Below are 19,966 nucleotides of genomic sequence, written 5' to 3'. Positions count from 1 at the left end.
TATTACCCTTTGGTCCATAGATTTCCCTTTAATTTGTCCTGCAACGGGCTGTTTGACAGCAGTTTCCATTTTTCTTCACAAAATCTGCAATAAGGGTTATTTAGTCCTAAATTGATAACAATTAACATCCCATAAGCTCATTTTTAGTGAAATAAAATATGGTTATTAGGGTCAATTATGAACCCATCAAATACCCCCAAATTGAACTTTTGCTTGTCCTCAAGCAAACACAACAGAAAATAGAGAAAAGAACAACAAAAAGGGAAAAGCACAGAAAATAAAAACAAAAGGGAATGACATAGAAACAAGGCAATGGAGAAAACATAAGAACAAGAACTGGAACAGATCTAGAAGAGATAATAAAGAACAAAAAAGAAAAAAACAACAACAACAGAACTTTATTCAACTTTCAACTAACTCAACCTTTGATTAGCACACAAGACCTTGATAAAAATGTGGTTAGAACAGATCTAAAACATGCATTCCAATTCAAGAAATTCATCAAAGCTTAAGGTTGAACTTCAAAATTCAATCAAACAACTTGTATGCCCCAAAGCGCCTCACCAAGGAAGGAATTTTCACTCACTCTCAAATGGCCTTTGTTGCCACAAGGAAGGGAATGGAACTTCACTCCTCAGCTCAGTACACACATCAATAGGCTATGATTTTGCTTATTGGCCTTATCTCCACGGATTAAAAATTATCCAAACATAGTCAAAAGGTCTTAAACATAGGTTGTAATGTTAGGCTAAGGCTAAGGTATGGAAGTGAATGGCAATTTAAGTATAAGAATTCTGTCTACATGTAATGAAATTCAACCATACCCAGTTCTTAACACTAAGCAATTCTGCCACAACCTAATCACTCTACACAGCCTGTTTCAGAACATTGGCCAAACTATTCTTCAAACACACCACAGACAACCATCCAAACATTTCATTCCAGGCTCAAGATATGAACATGTGTCCTGAAAATGAAAATACTTTATTCAAAGATATTTTTGTCATCTTCTAAAATTCCTATTTGGGATTTTTATTTTTATTTTTTTTTCTTTTAACCTTATTCAAAAAAATGGTCCTCACTCCATCATCATCCCTCAAATGTCATCATCTCAATAATTTTATCATGACACACTCAGATTTTCTCAAAAATGTATTTTTCTTTAACTAGAGCAGCTTGTTCTGAGGCATGAGACAAATTCAAGGCATTTTGGGATTAAAGTGAAGGGAATTGGTTCCTTTAAGTAGTGTTTCAGAAAGAATAGGCTAAGGCACAAGTTGGTTATCCTAAAAGTGTGAGTGCAATGCACGGGTAAGCTTTTTGTGGAGTGAATTTGGGATCTAAATGCCTTTTTCATTCTATGTTCTTCCAAAATTTTACCATTTTGACTAGGCAACCAAAGCAAAACCTACCTAAAGACAATATGTACTAGCCCTCTCACAAAGAATCAATGCATTTACATGCTAATGTAGGCTCAAGTTCTCACAATTTAGGGCTTTTACATGCACTAGGGCTTAAGGTCCTCTAATTGAATTTTGAATTAAAACCCAAAATTTTCAGAACTTCTATCTTTTGAAAATTGAATTATCACTGGGTTCACCACACACTAAATTTGAGGTGCAAACATGCAATCATTGATTGGCAATTGAAAGTCTTTTTTTTTCTTTAATATATATATTATTCTGCTGCTATATACAAAAAGAAAGGGAAAACAGAGAGCAAAAAACTAGAAACAGAACATGCTGTTCAGAAACAGAGAACAACATAGAATTTTTAGACATTTAACACAAAGTACGAGGAATTAAGAAAAACTACGAACATGTACTGGCATTTACAAGATAGAAAAAGAAAGGGAATGACACAACATTTGGGGTTCAAATGACACACTAACAACCATATCAAGCAAGTGTCTAATTTTGAGTTTCCTCAAATTTTCACAAGCTAATTTCACCTTTCTATCACAGTTTTCATCAAAATTTTAGGGCTTTTATCCCGTTCTCATAACAAATATATCAAGATATTCATTTTCTTTCCCCACCCCCAAATTAAAATGTAACATTGTCCTCAATGTTAAACTTAAATGCCATGAGAGTGGAAATTTGCAGATTATCAACAAGCATGCAGTAAACAAGAAATTAGAAGTAGGGTTAGATTCGTTACCGAAAGAGGAAGATAGCAAACACCCCCAAATTAATTTGGTAAAAATTCAAACTCCATCCTAATTTTAGGAAATGAAAGTTTAAAACCTTTGCCAACAAAATTTAGGAAGAACCACAAAATTCAACATTAGTCATGTTAGTGCATAAAAATAACAAAATTAAAAAGGAATTTAGCACAAATCTAACTAAGGGATAGATAAATTGGGGGTTGCCCAATTAGTTTGCTGCAATTGGTGTTTGCAGCGAACACACTGTTCTCTTTGAGTCATGGTGGATCCTGGAAGTGGACGGTCTCAACTACTCCTGGTTTAAAAATTTCTACAGCCCCATTAAGGAACACCTTGTTCACAATGTAAGGTCCAGACCATATGCACTTCAATTTTTCAGGGAACCGCCTCAACCTGGAACTATACACGAGCACTTTCTGCCCTTCATGGAATTCCTTCCCTTGAATCTTTTTATCACGCCACCTTTTTGGGGTGGGTATATCAGGTGGTTCTTTGAGTGAGGGCCCAGTTGTGTTTGGTGGAAATGGTGCTTTTGTTGCTGTTTCTAGGGAACAGCATGTTCCTTCACAGATATTCACTTCTTCCCCCAGCAGTGTTTCCAAAGTGTCTTAGTGATAGTCCTGCAAAACAGACGAGGTATGGCATGCATCCAAAAAATAGCATGTATCATCACTTGAGTTAGCACGCCTCATGGCCTCATTCATCCTAAAAATTATTTCTTCACCATTTATCCTTAAAAACAATTGTCCCTTTTCAACATCTATCAAGGCCCTACCCGTAGCTAAAAATGGTCTGCCTAAAATGATGGGCACATGCAAATCCTCATCTATGTCCATGATAATAAAGTCTACGGGTAATATGAATTTCCCTATTTTAACTAGCACATCCTCCACAATTCCCCTAGGATAACGTACAGACCTATCTGCTAATTGAATCGACATCCTAGTAGGTTGAGGTTCTCCCAAGCCTAGCCTAGCATAAACAGAATACGGCATAAGATTGATACTAGCTCCAAGGTCACACAATGCATTTTCAATATTCAATTTACCAATGGAACAAGGGATTGAGAAACTCCCTGGATCTTTGAGCTTTTTAGGAAGATGCTGCCTGTTCTGTAGTATTGAGGAACAGTCTCGATTCAGTTTGATCATGGAGATGTTCCCAAGCTTTTTCTTGTTGGACAGAATATCCTTCAAGAACTTGGCATACTTTGGCATCTGAGCTAGAGCTTCCACAAATGGAATATTAATGTGTAACTTTCTCAATGTGTCAAGGATTTTGGAGTTTTCCTCTTTCAACTTTTGATTCACAAGCCTTGCTGGATAAGGAACAGGTGGTACATAGGGAGGAGGTGGAATATACTTCTCCCCAGGTTCCTCCTGAACTTGAATAGGCTCATGTTCTTTAGCAACCTGCCTGGTGGCCTCTGGAACAGTCTGTTCCTTAACAGTTTCAGCTTCTTTTGAGGTACCTGCAACATCAACAACTTTTTTAGTTTTAGTAAGGGTAGAGAGTTCTTTACCAGACCTCAGCGTGATAGCCATGACATCTCCTTCAAGATTAGGCTCGGTATTGCTTAGAATGACACCCTTTCCCTTGGATGAGCATGAATATGCCAATTGATGCATTTGAGTCTCCAGATTCTTGATGGAAGCCTCAGTTTGCTTCATGAACTGCATCACCATGGTTTTCAAATCTGGATCAACCTCTTCTTTAGCTTGAACAGGCTGTTTATACTATTGCTAAGGTTGTTGTTGGTATTGCCCTCTTTGTTCCTGCTGGTACCTAGGTTGTTCTTGCTGATTTTGCTGATGGGTCCACTCAAAGTTGAGATGATTCATGGAACCAGAATTATATGTGTTTGAGTACGGATTGGGTGGATTTCTTTGATTGTACCCAACATAATGACATTGTTCTTAGTTGGCTTTGCTCGGTTTAACTCTTAGGCAATTGATATCGAGGTGTGGACCACCACAAAAGTCACATTCATCAGAAAATGAAGGTTCACTATGAATGGAAGACACATTCATCTTGCTGATTTGCTTAACAAGCTGTTCCACCTGAGTTGTCAGCTTTGAAACAACATCAGAATCTGAAATCTTCTTCCCATCACTCCTCACCGAGTGCCAATTGTAACTTGTATTGACCACCCTTTCAAAGAGATCATATAGAGCTTGCGGTTCAAGATCTTCGGGGCTACCATTTGCAATGGACTCAATTTGAATTTTATAGGTATTGGTGACTCCATTGTAGAAATTCTGAACTTGCATCCACATGGGAATGCCATGGTTTGGTACCCTTCTCAAGAGCTCCTTGTAACGTTCCCAAGCCTCGGCTAGCGACTCATTTTCTTCTTGCATAAAATGAGAAACCTCGTTTCTCAACTTTATAGCTTGCCGTGGTGGGAAATACTTCATCAAGAACGCACTAGCCATCTCTTGCCAAGTAGTTATTGATCCGGGTTGAAGGTTCTTCAACCAAACTCTTGCTTTATCCTTTAGAGAGAAAGGAAACAGCTTTAACCTTATAACATCATCGGCGACCGACCCCCCTATTTGTTCTGAAAATGTTACACATTGCAACAAAATCCTGAATATGAGCATTAGGGTCTTCATTGTGGTATCCACCGAACTGAACAACAGTTTGAAGCATTTGTATCATGGATGGCTTGATTTCGAACAGGTTGTTCCCCTCATTAGGTAGCACAATACATGATGAGTTCCCTTCAGTGGTAGGTCTGGAGTAATCTCTGATTCTCATGACTGGTGGATTATTGTTTTCACCTTCTTCTTCTTGAACAGGTTGTTCTGGTACTCTTCCAGCCATTCTTCTTTGTCTTGCTCGTCTAACTGCTGCCTGGTTCCTTCTACACATTCTTTCTAACTCAAGATCGATAGGAAAGGCTGTACTATTAAACAAACAGATTAAAAACACCTTGTTTCACAGACATTTTCAAATAAAATTGTTCCTTTCAATCCCCGGCAACGGCGCCAAAAACTTGTTGTCCTAAAAACAGACTCTAGTAAGTGCACTAGATACAAGTAATAAAGTGATAAGTTGACTATCGTATCCATAGGGATTGATGACCAAATTTTACTAGAAAAACCTTGCAGAACAGGGTGTTCGTGGTGTGTGATTTTCTTTAGTTGAGAAAAGATTTGATATGGTGAATAGAAATACTAATGATAAAGATTCAGTCTCAGAAAATGTGTTTTGGTTATGATAAAAAGAGAGAACAGGCTAGGCCACAGCGGAACAGGTTACTTTGAGCCTCTAAACATCCTATTTATTCATGAATGACATAAAGTGAAGTCAAGGTCTCTGTTTTAAAGCTCACTTAAGTCAACTTTCGTGTGTTCTTAAGATTCTAAGATGTACTACAACATTAAGGGCCCTTAATGTTGGTTCTTTCTTGCATTACCATCTAAACAGCATTTCAATGAAGAAAACCCTTGATTCAACCTCCTGACATCTCTGTTTCGGGGTTGAATGCTTGACAAATAGTTCCGTGAAGATGAAAGTAGTGTCCTATCATGCATCTAACACTAACATACATGCATTTAGCAATGGAGTTAAGGATTTGTCAAGCACATCAACATATATCAACATTCATTCATAAATAAGAAAAATAGAAGACTTACATAACCAGCCATTGCTGGCCAAGCCCGTTCAGTTGACTACTCACTCATAATGATGAGTGAACAACCACAGAAACTACAATAAATCTCCATTAATGGAGTTAGGTCTCCAAAATTAAAGAGAACTCTCGTGAAGATGAAGTTTCAGCTCCCCAAAAAGTTCTCCCTCTGTCCTCACACAGTAATCTATTTAATTAGGAGGAAAGAAACATAAAATATACTAAAAAGTACTAAAAAGTACACTAAACAGCCGTTCTGACAGATTATGGCCACTTGAACACTTCAAGGCCCTAATCTTCTTCAACAAGCTAGATCTCCACTGGTCCCACGTCTTTCCTTAGCTGTCTTCCATCTCTTTACATGCTATTACCCTTTGGTCCATAGATTTCCCTTTAATTTGTCCTGCAATGGGCTGTTTGACAGCAGTTTCCATTTTTCTTCACAAAATCTGCAATAAGGGTTATTTAGTCCTAAATTGATAACAATTAACATCCCATAAGCTCATTTTTAGTGAAATAAAATATGGTTATTAGGGTCAATTATGAACCCATCAGAACGCCTCAACAGAATGGGGTAGTTGAGAGGAAAAACAAAACCTTGGTTGAAATAGCCAGGACAATGCTGAGTGAGAATAGGCTTCCAAAGTACTTTTGGGGAGAAGCTGTCAACACAGCTTGCTACATACTTAATAGGGCTCTAGTCAGACCCATATTAAAGAAGACTCCCTACAAACTTTGGAAAGGACGAAAACCCAACATTGGATACTTTCGTGCCTTCGGCTGTAAATGTTTCATTTTAAATACTAAAGACAGCCTTGCTAAGTTTGATTCAAAAGCTGATGAAGCTATCTTTTTAGGCTACTCAACAAACAGCAAAGCATACAGAGTTTTTAATAAACGAACTCAGGTCTTAGAAGAGTCCGTACATGTTGAGTTCGATGAAACTAATCCTGCAGGAAAAGACAAGCAGTTGACTGAGGATGATCCACACTCAGCGCCTACTGACCAAGAAACAACCGCTGAGTCACTAGCTCAAGGGCTGACCAAAGATAAAAGTGAAACTCAAATTGTCTTCACTGACCAATCTACACCTGCAGAGATTGTTGAAACACAACCAGCTCAAGACATCACTCTACCAAAGGAGATCAGAATACCAAGAGGACACTCAGAGAGTGTTATTCTTGATGCTACTAAAAACACCCTGATGACCAGAAATCAACTCAGGAGATACCTCAGCAACGTAGCATTCGTCTTAGTTCTGGAACCAAAGAACTTCTCTGAAGCTGAGCATGATGAGTTCTAGATGGGTGCAATGCAAGAAGAACTTGATCAGTTCAGAAGAAATGAAGTATGGGACTTAGTGTCAAACCCAAGAATCCAGAAGACCATAGGAACAAGATGGGTCTTTCGCAACAAGCTAGATGAACAAGGGAACGTAGTCAGGAACAAAGCAAGACTTGTAGCTCAGGGCTACAGTCAGCAAGAAGGTATTGACTACGGTGAGACCTGTTGGTCCCTGGTAATTAGTTCCAAGGGGGGGTTAGGAACTAATATAACTTTTTCGCGTTTAGTAATGCTGACTGAAGGTTATTTTGAGAGTTTATTAACTCAGCTTTTGGTCAGCTTGGTGAGATATGTTTCAAGACAGCTTTAGTCAGATGTTGACTAAAGTTGTTTTCTTGTGAGTTGAGAATTGACACTCTTGGAGGTCAGCTTCTAACTCAGCACCACTTATTTACTCAAGGTCAGCTTTGGCAATTTATATGCTGAGCAAATAAAGCAAACAACACATGCAATATGAGAGAGAGTTTAGAAATTACTCAGTATCACTTATCCTGGTTCGGCCTCTCTGCCTACGTCCAGTCCCTAAAGTCCTCCGGGCTTTTTGAATCCAATACTGAGCTCTTTAACGGTACAGCACAAACCAATTACGAGGCAGTTGAATATGCAAGAGTACCTTCCTCTATTCGTTTACTCAACTCCTACTAAGTGCTACAACCCAGCACCTAGATTTCTCTACCACTGAATGCTTACAACCAAGCACTCAGCTTAAGACTCTCAATATTCCTATTGATCACAGACTTGTTCTTTTTCAACTAAAGAACACTTTAGATGATTACAAAACAATCAATCTAGCATTTACACAGAGAATAGAAAAGTTGGTGTAAGATCTTTTCGTATTTGAGTGCTTTCAAGATTTTCTCTCTTTGTATTTTCTCTTGATGCTTCAGTGATTATCCAAGGTTCTTCATTGTCCTTTTATAGAAGGAAAATTGCAGATTTGGATCGTTTGAATTGTTGTTACCGTTAACACCAAAACGGCTCTTTTGGGGGACAAATTCTGGTCAGCTTCAGTCTGTTCCGCCATTCCCTTCCTCTGTTTTCTTCAGGCGTCAGGTTTTGTCTTATTGCACCAGACTTGTCTTTTTGCGCCAGTTGTCTTTTACCAATAATCCAATGTCCCATGTTTCTTGGAATTAGTCTTTTGTGTGTCTTCGAGGTTCCAATTATTGTGGCAGAGGATTGGCAGACTTTGTCTTGTAGTGAACGGATCCTTCATGCTGTCTTGACTGTCACTCAGCTTTATTCGTTATCTTCGGATGTTCAACTTCTAAGCTGAGTTCCTTCTTGGTCAGCTCCATTCTGTTTAAACGCTTCTGAAGAAGTCTCCAAATTTAGTTAGCTTCGTTTTGCTTCTGAGTTCTACTCCACTCAGCTTCCATTCTGTCATGCTGAGTTCCGTTCTACTCAGCTTTGCTTGTGCTGACTTTTGTCCTGTCTTTACTTTATATATATTTTTGCACTCAATATTGAACAAACACATTAGTATAATTAAATCAAAGCATTTAAATTTAATTGCCTCTTAATCATGGATGATTTTGTCAAATCAAAATCTTGTGGAAAAGGTGTTTCAACAAACTCCCCCATTTTGATGTTGGCAAAATACATAATTATGGAACTCAGTTATAAGTTACCCCATGATTGACATTTTTGAAATAACTCCCCCGTAAGGGTTGCACATATTGTCTTAACTTAATTCTAAACCTTCCAATGTTTAATTGAATTACTTTTAAGACACTTGTGTATGCTGACTTAGTTTAATGTTGGATTTTTCAAGATTTGATCTTTTTTAATTTTAAGTCAGCTTTCAAGTATGTTGTTACTCAGTTTATTACCTAAGTGTTTTAGTGTTAATGTATACTGAGTATGCTTTACTTCTTAATTTGTTTGTTCAATTTTTTCGACTATATTGAGAAAATAATACTTGGCATAGATTTGAAGACAAAAAAAAAACAAACACATATGTGGAGGTTTCTATGCTAAGTTCTAAACAATTACTAGACTATATCTAGTTCTTCTTTTTCTTCTTCTGAGCTTGGTGGTCATCTTGAGCTATTCCTTTCCCTTTGTCTTTACTTCCTGAGGCATTACCTGCAGGCTGAGTTCCTCCTTGACTAGTCTCCCCCGTTTTGCCATCATCGGGCTTATACAGGAAGGTTTCATTGCGAGCTGTAGTGGAGAGATAATGGCAGTAGCGCTGAAGCCTCTTTGTGCTTTCACCCAAACCATCAATAACAGGAACACTGTCATCCTGGACATGCCGAGGAACCCGGAGGGAGCTGCTGATCATGCTAAGTAGACATTCATGGGATTTGCTCAGCCAGGTGAGCGAGCTTGTGATCTGACCAAAAGATTGATGGTATAGTTTGAGCAAGGCAGAATCATAAAACATGCGCTGGGCATTGTTGATGCGCATTGCCTTCATTATAGCTTGTGAAAAGCTCAAGAGTTCACTGTTGGAGACTGGATCAACATCCATCTGTGCTCTGTTGATGTTGAGTAGGCTGACTGCTTCACTCAGTTGGTCAATAGTGCACTGAGAAGAGGAGGATACTAGGTCACATGTACTGGTCAGCTCAGCATTAAGCTTGGTAAAGCATTGTTGAAGTTCGGCAGAGGTGGCAAACTCAGCATTACCGGGTGCACTCGATTTGGTCAGTTCTTCAGTAAACTTGGTAAAATATCCTTGAAGTTTAGTAGAAGTGGCATACCCTGGATTGACTGCCGTCAGCTGTTGAATTTTGCCTTCAAGCGAATTCATATGGTTCGTCATTGTGAGCACCAATTCGGTCAGTTTTGCTATTTGATCTTGATTGGGTTGCCGGGTTTGAACCGTAGTTATGATACTGACCAGATCCTTCAATCCTCTGAGTTCATTTAGAAGCTAAGTGATACCTGAAAATTGGGAGGACGCAGTTTGAGTAGATGGATTAGCATTATCTTGAGGAAGGTTCAAATCTTAAAGCAAGGACTGAGCAGAAGCAATGATACGGCGTCCTAACTCAGTGGCATTCAAGTATGTGAATGTAGCAGCATGAGACTCAGAGGCTGGTATTGAGCTTGATGGTGGTGGAGGAGTTGGCTCTCTGCCAGATTGAGTACCTTGATTGGTACCTGGACTTTGATTGATTTCATGAGCTGAGTCGTCAACATGCTGAGTTGGAGGTGGAGTTTGATTAGGCATGTTGACCTGCTCAACTTGAATGGGTGAAGTGGAGGCAGGATTTGATCCTTCTTGAGCAGCTTGGATTGGATCTTCAGGGGTTTTGGCTTGTTCCTCATCCTGAGTAACAGAGGCTTGTTTTTGTACAGGATCTTCTGGAGGTGACTCAGCATCATTCGAGAAGTACTGGAACTAGATTTTGGAGAGGTCAGTCTCAATTTCATCAACAGGAAAGTCGTCCATAAGATCAATTTGTTTTTGTGCCTTCTTTTTAAGTCTTCATCGTGTCGGAGCTTTTGGGGATGAAGGGTCAGCTGGAATACCTTCACTGGACTCAGTAGCAACTGTCTCCTCTTCTACATATGGATTCTCAAGTTGCTCAGCATGATCCTCAACAGCAACACTTTCTTCTTCTTCAACTCTCTGTTCAGCCTCATCCTGAGGTTGCTCAACATTTGTCTGCTCAGCTTGTTGCTCAGTTTCTTTCTCAGCTTCCTGCTCTTGTTCAGCTCTTTGCTCAGTTTCTTCCTCAGTTTCCTTTTCTAGGTCAATTCCATGACCTTGAGAGGATACAACCCAATCTATGGGATCAGCTTCAACTGGTTTTAAGGAATTAACCTTCTTCTTTTTCATCAAAGGGGATTCTGGAGTTTCCTCTTCTTCATCTTCAGGCCCTTCTGGCCTCTTTCTCTTCTCTGCTGACTCAGCTTTTTCCTTAGCTTTGTCAGCTTTAATCCTTTCTTGAGACGACAGCCTTACTTTCTTTGGGACAGCAAGTATGTCTTTGGAGCAAGTTTCAAGAGCCTTCCTCTTCTTCTTCTTCTTCTCAGGCTGAGCTGTCTTAGGAGACTCAGCATGAGCCTCCACTTCTTTTTCAGGCTCATTTTCAAGCTCAACTTCTAGTTGCTCAGCTTCTTCATCTTCCTCAGCATTTCCAACATCTTCATACCCTTTCAAAGGTTGATTGTACAACAATCCATCCAGCAGAACTGCAGTGATTTCACTCCCCAAGCTACTTGTTTCATTTATCGTCTCGATCTGCTTGTCTTCGAGAATTTTTGTGATTAGAGACCCCAAGCGGAGTTTCTTACCACCTCATTGAAGAGCTCCAACTAGGAAGACGGGGAGATTGAGCGGAGTGTAGGTCAGCATGTGCCATATGAAGCACTGCTCAAAGTTAGAGGTGGATGAAGCTGAGCTGAGTTTGGGGAAGATAAAGTTGGTCAGCATGTAATGGACCATCTTTTGTTCTTTCCCCATACAGGTGCTGGGTATTTCACCTTTATGATCCTTAGGTTTACAGAACCCCTTGATCTTCTCAACCTTGTCTTTTGGTACTTTCTCCTTTGTTGTCCTAAACTCTATTCCTTCGTCTGGTAAATCTAGCAAAGTGGCTAGATAGGCAGGAGTTATGGTGATTTTCTGACCTTTGACCGTGGTTTCCAAATAATCAGAATCATCTTCATCAACATATAGATTCGAGTAGAATTCCCGTACTAACCTAGGGTAGGTTGTTCCCGAGAGAGAGAAGAGACCAGTCCACTTGTTCTTCTCGATCCAGTCATAAAATGGTTTCTCGGAGGTGACGAATCCTGGAGAGAACCATCTGCATTTCAGAACCTCCAGATTGTTGACCTTTTTGTGTACTTTGATCATTTTCCTTTCTATTTGCGTCGAAGGACCCGCGGGGTCAGTCTGAGTGGGTTTGCCAGAGGTTTGGCCAAGTTGAGTAGTGAGGTTAGGGATTTTGTCTTTGCCGGAAGCCATTGTTGAAGGTTTTGAGGTTTTAGGGATAGAAGAGTTTGATTTCAGAAAATCGTAGGCGTAAAGAGTAATGAGTGGGGATCCTTCCACTTTTTATATAGATTTATGGCGGCCCTATTCATTTAACTAGCCATTTTGCCTAGGGACGTTCAACCGACAAAGATACTATCATTTATGACATCTTTGGCGCATGTGATTTGTCATTAATGTGCGTCTTTCCAAGATGCTAGAGGTTACACGTGTAGGTATTTATTTTACGCGAGTGGGTTCTTTTTTATTTCGCTGGAATTCGAAGCATTCGCGATGTTGAGTGCCTAGTACATGATTTTTCTATCTCTAAATAACTCAACATACTTTGATCATTCAGTATGTGCATCTACTCAGCATAAGGTGATTATTCAATATGTTTATCTACTCAGCACAGAATCATTTGTATCTACTCAGTATAATCATGCAATGTATATGTCAACTCAGCATAGGGTGATCATTTTAAACTTGGTGAGTAGAAGTTTTCTTATTGTTAATTTACTCAGCATGGTACTTGTACAAACATTCAACATTCCACTCAGCATGGCAATCACTCAATTATTCAATTATACAGTTTTATTTAGAGTGGATTTGATATACCGATGGCTTCCCTTAGTGTATGGAATTGTTCTCGTGCCAATGGCTTAGTGAAGATATCTGCAAGCTGTTCATTTGTTGGCACATAGGTCAGCTTGATCTCATCTTTTAGTACGTGATTTCTGATGAAGTGATTTCTTATGCTAACATGCTTCATCCTGCTGTGTTGGACTGGATTCTTAGATAAATCAATGGCACTCTTGTTGTCACATTTTATCTCTATTGTCTTTGTTTTAACTCCATAATCCTCAAGCTGTTGCTTTATCCATAGGACTTGTGCAACACAGCTTCCAGCAGCCACGTACTCAGCTTCGGTTGTAGACAGGGCTACGGATGATTGCTTCTTGCTGAACCAAGATACTAGACAGCTTCCGAGGAAATGACATCCTCCCGAAGTACTCTTCCGTTCCAGCTTATCTCGTCCATAGTCAGCATCAGTATATCCAATGAGTGTGAAGTCATTTGAAGTTGGATACCATAGACCTGCATCAACTGAGCTTTGCAAGTATCTAAAAATTCTTTTTACAGCAGTTAGATGAGATTCCCTAGGGTCAGCTTGATATCTAGCACAATAGCATACTGAGTACTGAATATCAGGTCTACTAGCTGTGAGATAGAGTAAAGAACCTATCATACCTCGATAGAGTTTACTATCAACTGACTTACTCTTCTCATCCTTGCATAGGACAGTATCAGTACCCATGGGGGTTGATATTGGTTTGCAATCTACCATGCTGAATTTCTTTAACATTTCCTTGGTGTACTTAGACTGACTTATAAAGATGCCATTCTTACCTTGCTTGATTTGAAGTCCAAGGAAGAAGTTGAGTTCACCCATCATCGACATTTCAAACTCAGTTTGCATCTGTTGGCTAAATTCTTTGCACAAAGATTCGTCAGTAGCACCAAATATTATATCATCTACATATATTTGTGCAAGTAGGGTATGTTTACCCTTTTTCTTAATGAACAAGGTTGTGTCAGCTTTTCCCCTGACATAGTTCCTGGTCAGCAGGAAATTGGTCAACCTCTCATACCAAGCTCTTAGAGCTTGCTTTAGGCCGTACAAAGCCTTTTTGAGTTTATAAACGTGGTTTGGAAACTTTGAATCTTCAAACCCAGGAGGTTGATTAACATATACCTCTTCGTTTATAAGGCCATTAAGAAATGCACTTTTTACATCCATTTGGTATAGCTTAAAATTCATGAAACTAGCATAGGCACACAATATACGTATAGCTTCTAGCCTAGCAACAGGTGCAAATGTTTCTCCATAGTCTATACCTTCTTGCTGACTATAGCCTTGGGCTACGAGTCGAGCTTTGTTTCTAATCACATTTCCATGCTCATCTAGTTTATTTCTAAAGACCCACTTGGTTCCTATGGGCTTTTGATTCCTAGGTCTAGGTACTAGATACCATACCTCATTTCTGGTGAATTGGTCAAGTTCTTCTTGCATGGCATTTATCCAATATTCATCTTGCTCAGCATCAGCAAAATTCTTTGCCTCAAGCATTGAGACGAAGGCAACATTGCTAAGGTATTTTCTAAGCTGATCTCTGGTCATCAACTTGTTGTTGGCAACATCAAGAATGGCCTGTTCTGTATGTCCTCTTGGGATCTTTATTTCCTTGGGCAATGTTGAGTTGTTTGGAAGAGGTGTTTCTACAATCTCTACAGGAATAGATTGGTCAGCAAATGATATTTCAATTTCTTGCTTACCTGATGTCAGCCCTTGTATAGATGACACATAGGCTTCTGGTTGATCAACGGAAGCTGAGCTTGGTTCATCTTCTTCGAGCTGAGCTGACTTACCTGTAGGGTCAGTTTCATCGAACTCAACATGTACAGACTCTTCTACAACCTGAGTTCTTTTATTAAATACTCTATATGCTTTAATGTTTGTTGAGTACCCTAAAAAGATCGCTTCGTCAGCTTTAGCATCAAATTTTGCGAGGTTGTCTTTTGTATTGAGTATAAAGCATTTACACCCAAAGGCACGAAAGTGTCCAATGTTGGGCTTTCGTCCTTTCCAAAGCTCATATGGAGTTTTCTTAAGTATAGGTCTAACTAGAGCCCTATTCAATATGTAACATGCTGTGTGAACATCTTCACCCCAGAAGTACTTTGGAAGCCTATTTTCACTCAACATTGTCCTAGCTATTTCGACAATGGTTCTATTTTTCCTTTCAACAACCCCATTTTGTTGAGGTGTTCTAGGAGCGAAGAAGTTGTGGTCAATACCACTGGTTTTACAGAATTCATCAAGCTGTTGGTTTTTGAATTCTCCACCATTGTCGCTTCTAATGTGAGCTACTCTTAGGTCTTTGTCATTTTCAAGCTTTTTAATCAGTGTGGTAAACATCTCAAAAGTTTCATCCTTGCTACTCAGCAAGATGATCCAAGTGTACTGAGAGAAATCATCTACAATAACCAAGGAAAATTTCTTACCTCCCAAGCTGAGTGGCTAGATAGGTCCGAAAAGATCCAAGTGTAGTAATTCCAATGGTCTTTTGGTTGAGACAATATTTTTGCTATGAAATGACTTTTTAGTTTGTTTGCCTTGCTGACAAGCTTTACACAATTGATCTTTTTCAAACTTTAATTTGGGTAATCCCTCAACTAATTGCTTTCTAGCTAATTTGGCAAGAAGGTCCATGCTGACATGCCCAAGTCTTCTATGCCATAGCCAGGAGTTGTCCTCTTTAGACACTAAGCATATGTTTTTAGAAAACTGTTTTTCTAAGTTTAACATGTATACATTTTCTACACGAGGGGCAGTTAAAATCAATTGATTTGTATTTCCCTCGAGTATTTGACACTTAGTATCATCAAATACAACCTTTCTGCCGCTCTTGCAAAGCTGAGCTACACTCAGCAGATTGTATTTGAGACCTTTAACTAAGGAGACAGACTCAATGGTTGGGTTACCTCCGATAGTACCTGAGCCGACTATCTTACCCTTCTTGTTGTCTCCAAAGCTTACGCTTCCACCTCGTTTAAGTTCTAGTGTGATGAACTGGGTTTCATCACCTGTCATATGCCTTGAGCATGCGCTGTCTATATACCATAGTTTTGACTTCTCCACGCATGTCAAGCTGACCTGCAGTTTAAACTATTCATTTTTAGGTACCCAATTCCTTTTGGGTCCTTTCTTGTTAGTATAAACAGGTGCAAAATCATATTTTAACTTGTGACGACATACTTTTATGGTGTGGCCTGGCTTACCACAGAAATCACAAAATGGTACCCCTTGAGGGTTGAACTGAGCATGGTCAGCATTGTTGTGTTGAGCATGCCAACATACTTTTGTGGTATGCCATTTTCTTCCGCAGAAGTCACATTGGACAATCCGCTTGTTATGCCAACACACATCCCTTGTGTGCCCCCTTTTTCCACAGCATTCACATAGAGTGAATTGCTTACGCTGACTAGTACTTGCGTACTCAGCATGGGGTTTATTCTTACTTGAGCCTTTTACTTGGCTTTGTAACGTTGTGACATCCTTTCTAAGTTTCTTTGACTCAGTTTGAACCTCCGTGACAAACTCATGTATGATTTGCATATTGGTATGTAAGTCAGAGTTGTCCTAGAGGAGATATCGGAGGTCACTCAGCTTGACCTCTTCAATCTCGTCACACCGCCTGCTGGGTGATTTAATCTTTTTGTTACACTTCTTAGTTAGTGTATATAAGTCACTCAGGGCATTTACCATTTCATTTCTAAGCAAAAGTAGGGATGTTACCTCATTGTTATTTTCCTCCTGCTCGGAATCTCCAGAGAGGTCAGCTTGCTCAGATTGGGATTGGTCAGCTCCATCATCTGCCATGAAACATATGTTGGCTGTTTCATTTTGCTCAGCTTCAGATGATGTTGACACATCACTGTCACTCCATGTGGCTACCATAGCCTTTTTGCTACCCTTCTTCTCTTTCTTGAGGTTGGGACAGCTTGACTTGATGTGCCCAGTTTGATGACACTCAAAACATGTGACAGACTTCGAGCTGTCCTTCTTATACTTGTCACCTGACTCGGCTTTATACTTGTCATTTCTTCTAAATGACCTTTTGCCGTTTCTATCATTTCTCCTGAACAGCTTCTTCATCTTTCTGGTGAACATGGCCATTTCCTCATCATCAGTTGACTCAGCTTCAGTCGAGTCAGCTTTCATGACAAGAGACTTTTGTTTCTTATCTTCTGATTTTTCTTTCTCTTTAGCTTCAAAGTTTTTCATAGAGATTTCATGGGTCAGCAGGGATCCGATCAGCTCATCATATTTATAGGTAGTCAAGTCTTGAGCTTCTTCTACAGCTGTTTTCTTTGCTTGCCAGCTCTTAGGCAGACTTCTCAGGATTTTCTTCACCTGTTCCTCTTCAGTGAAGTTTTTTCCAAGCCTTTTTAGCTCGTTTATAATATTTGTGAACCTTGCGTTCATTTCTGAGATGTCTTCACTCTCATTCATCTCAAACAGCTCGTAGAGTCTCATATGTTGGTTGACTTTAGAGTCCTTAACTTTGCTTGTGCCTTCATAGGTTACTTCAAGCTTCTTCCAAATCTCTTGTGCTGACTCACAACCTGAAATCTTATTGTATTCTGCAGCATCTAACGCACAGTGAAGCATATTTATAGCCGAAGCATTATTTTGTAATTTTCTGAGGTCATTCTCTGTCCACTCAGCCTCACTTTTAACAATTTTCTCATTGTTAACAGTTTTGTATGGCACATGTGGACCTTGAACAATTGCAAGCCATGCACTCATGTTTGTGGCTTGAATAAAGTTTTTCATCCTATTTTTCCAGAATGTATAATTTGACCCAAAGAATAGGGGAGGTCTAGTGATTGATAATCCCTCAGGGAGTATCTGTGTTGTTTGATTTCCTGGAAGGAACCGAGTGCTATTCTCACCCATTTTTAGGGATCAGCTCAAGATTGTTAGATATTTGAGTAGAGAGCTTAGGCTCTGATACCACTTGTTGGTCCCTGGTAATTAGTTTCAAGGGGGGGTTAGGAACTAATATAACTTTTTCGCGTTTAGTAATGCTGACTGAAGGTTATTTTGAGAGTTTATTAACTCAGCTTTTGGTCAGCTTGGTGAGATATGTTTCAAGATAGCTTTAGTCAGATGTTGACTAAAGTTGTTTTCTTGTGAGTTGAGAATTGACACTCTTGGAGGTCAGCTTCTAACTCAGCACCACTTATTTACTCAAGGTCAGCTTTGGCAATTTATATGCTGAGTAAATAAAGCAAACAACACATGCAATATGAGAGAGAGTTTAGAAATTACTCAGTATCACTTATCCTGGTTCGGCCTCTCTACCTACGTCCAGTCCCTAGAGTCCTCCGGGCTTTTTGAATCCAATACTGAGCTCTTTAACGGTAGAGCACAAACCAATTACAAGGCAGTTGAATATGCAAGAAGACCTTCGCCCCAGTAGCAAGGCTAGAGGCTATAAGAATTCTATGTGCATATGCAAGTTACATGAAGTTTAAGTTATTTCAAATGGATGTTAAGAGTGCATTCCTTAATGTAGTTATAAACGAGGAAGTCTATGTTAATCATCCTCCAGGGTTTGAGGATCCCAAGTTCCCAAACCACGTTTATAAGCTCAAAAAGGCTCTGTATAGTCTCAAGCAAGCACCACGTGCTTGGTATGAGAGGCTGACCAGTTTCCTGCTGACTAGAAATTATGTCAAAGGTAAAGCTGATACAACCTTATTCATTAAGAGGAAGGGTAAAGATACCCTACTGGCTTAGATATATGTTGATTACATTATTTTTGGTGCCACTAATGAGTCCATGTGCAAGGAATTTAGTAAGCAGATGCAGACTGAGTTTGAAATGTCAATGATGGGAGAACTCAACTTCTTCCTTGGACTTCAAATCAAACAAGGGAAAAATAGCATCTTCATCAGTCAGCCCAAGTATGCTAAGGAGATATTGAAGAAGTATGAACTCGAGAACTGTAAGTCAATATCTACCCCAATGGGCACTGACACTGTCCTCTGCGCTGACGAAAATGGTAAGTCAGTAGACAGCAAATTGTATGGAGGTATAATTGGCTCTCTACTCTACTTAACTGCTAGTAGACCGGACATTCAGTTCTCAGTATGTTATTGTGCTAGATATCAATCTAACCCTAAGGAATCTCATTACATAGCTGTAAAAAGAATCCTTAGATATTTGCAAGGCTCAGTGAATGCAGGTTTATGGTATCCCAATACTTATGATTTCACACTCATTGGATACACTGACGCTGACTACTGACGAGACAAGCTTGAACGAAAAAGCACCTCAGGAGGATGTCATTTCCTTAGAAGCTGTCTTGTGTCTTGGTTCAGTAAGAAGCAATCATCAGTAGCCCTGTCAACCACTGAAGCTGAGTACATTGCTGCTGGAAGATATGTTGCTCAAGTCCTCTGGATCAAGCAACAGCTAGAAGATTATGGTGTTCAGACTAAAATGATTGAAGTCAAATGTGACAACAAAAGTGCCATTGACCTATCAAAGAACCCAATCCAGCACAGCAGGATGAAGCATGTCAGCATAAGGCATCACTTCATCAGAGACCATGTACTCAAGGGAGAGATCAAGCTGACCTATGTCCCAACGGATGAGCAGCTTGCTGATATCTTCACCAAGCCACTGGCTCGTGAGCAATTCAACATACTTAGAGAAGCTATCGGTATGTTTAATCCTCTTCAATAAAATTCTATGCTTAAATTAAACGTTGAGTGATTACCATGCTAAGTGATTCGTGCTAAATTAGTAACTATTGCATGCTGAGTATAACATGATATGAAATTCCCCATGCTGAGTAGATGTACACACTGAGTGATTATCTTAAGCTGAGTTACTAAGCACACGAACAATTACTCTACGAAAAACTGACTACTCAGAATACCAAACGTACGGCATTCTTAACGCTGAGTAAAAGATCCGTTGTAGAATTAATACTAGCACGCGCATTAAATAGCCACATAGGATGATGTATGCGCAATAATTAGAAAATATATGCGCCGATTGTGTCATACATGCCAGAATCATTGTCGGTTGATTATCTCGAGGTCAAACTGCCACCTCAATGCTTCAGATCAACTCGACACCCCTATAAATAGCGGATGATTTCCCACTTCTACCTCTTTACTCTTAGAAATTCTGGCAATCAAATTCTATCTCTCTAAAAATCCCAAACCTCTCAAAAATCTCTAAGAATCATGTCTAACGATTCTCAGAATGTCTCCGGTACCGGTTACGATGATAACCGCTCCG

Source organism: Euphorbia lathyris, chromosome 3 (assembly GCF_963576675.1).
Source record: "Euphorbia lathyris chromosome 3, ddEupLath1.1, whole genome shotgun sequence".
In the NCBI taxonomy this organism is placed as follows: domain Eukaryota; kingdom Viridiplantae; phylum Streptophyta; class Magnoliopsida; order Malpighiales; family Euphorbiaceae; genus Euphorbia; species Euphorbia lathyris.
The sequence above is the reverse complement of the archived record's forward strand: the minus strand, read 5'-3'. Positions refer to the sequence as shown.